Raw genomic sequence first — 1,530 nt, 5'->3', positions numbered from 1 at the left:
TTCTGAATATTGATATCTGTTTCCTAGCTTGTTGTCATTATTGACAATTATGCTAAGAAATCAGTGTCTACACATAGAGGAGGATCATTATTCATTATTAATAATGTAGAACTAAAGGCAAACTTTCAAATTTCAAACTGGTAGCCCTTCAGATGATTCAGTACCCATGAAGTAGCCCGCAGTTTGAAAAAGGTTGGTGACCCCTGATATACACACATGTACAAAGATGCAAAAAGAGCCTAAGAAAAAGCACCAAGGTGTCCTCCCTTCACCCTCCACACATGGAGGAGGCACAAAGCCCAATGGCAGATGGTAGGAACGACTCCCTGCACCGCTCCCCAGAGCAGCGGGGCCGCAAGAGTCTACAGCTGAAGCTGCTTCTCAGTGTGTCCACAGTTACAAAGAGAGGGTGGGAGGGATTGTCCAAGATGGTCAGCAGAAATTATGAGCCCTCCTCCTCTCTTTATACCCCACGCGGTGGTGTCTCGGTCCGCTCGCACAGTGAGGAAGCCGGCGATAGAAACGTTACAGTCCGGTATCAGTCCGTTGAGCCATGTTTCGGTGAATCAGATGATACTGGCCTCCCGGTACTCCAGCTGGGTCCGTGTGAGCGCCTCCAGCTCGCCCATCCCACTGGCCAGGGACCCGACGCCCCCCGTGATGATCGCGGGAACACAGGGTCCAAAACGCCGCTTCTTCATTCGCCATTCAACTCCCGCCCTGCATCCACGGCGTTTCCTCCGAAGTTCCTCCGGCAGTTGAGGCTTCACTCCGATTTCGGAGGATGGTGGTTTCAGAGCCAGCAGCCGATCGATGGTGTAAACAAAGGAGGAAGTCCTCTCGGTGTGGATGCAGCGAGCCAAAAGCAGCACAAAAAAAGACGTACAGAAGCAAAAATACATTAAAAAGTAAGAAAATAAGGCAAAACGCCAGGAGCCGCTTCTACTTGCAGCCGCCTGAGGCAGCACATTTTTCAAAAGCCTGACCATGACCCAAGTCACCGTATAAGAAAATCTACAAGCAATAAAAATGACAATTAAAAAGTTAAAACAATTTAAAAGTTAGATAGTAAAATATAAAATAGGTACAAAATCGTTCTGTGCTGTTTTTTTATACCAAATTTAGTACATCTGCACTGTGAACGGGGAAAATATCAAGAGCAAAAATTTTGTGGTTGAATTTTTTAGAGGTTGAGAATGTTTACTCCATCTGTCATTGTTTAAAGGTTATTTTTAAACATTCAGTGCTTAACCTTAATTGTGACATGGTGAGTTTTTTCTCATTATTTTTGACTGAAACTTTAAGCAAAAGGCTTGAACAACAATTTAGAGCAAATACTGAGGAAAATTTGTCTTAGGGGGACAGACTGCATGTAGTAAAGGCGAGCGCATATGTTTAGTGACCTACTGTCTCTACATTTGCAGCATTAGCGAATGAAGAGAATATGCATTCATGTGTGTGTGTGCACTCATACCTGTCACAGTGACTTCGTCCTGCTCGGCGAGCAGCGTTAGGACCAGAGTGCCGCCG

At 45.4% G+C, this 1,530-nt stretch overlaps 1 protein-coding gene across 4 annotated transcripts in view; it reads left to right on the top strand.

Moving 5' to 3' along the window:
• rph3aa (rabphilin 3A homolog (mouse), a) overlaps positions 1-1,530 on the top strand; it is a 199,717-nt gene that overhangs the window by 33,840 nt on the left and 164,347 nt on the right. The window lies entirely within an intron of this gene.

The sequence above is a fragment of the Oryzias melastigma genome, linkage group LG12, assembly GCF_002922805.2.
Source record: "Oryzias melastigma strain HK-1 linkage group LG12, ASM292280v2, whole genome shotgun sequence".
In the NCBI taxonomy this organism is placed as follows: domain Eukaryota; kingdom Metazoa; phylum Chordata; class Actinopteri; order Beloniformes; family Adrianichthyidae; genus Oryzias; species Oryzias melastigma.
The sequence above is the reverse complement of the archived record's forward strand: the minus strand, read 5'-3'. Positions and strand labels throughout refer to the sequence as shown.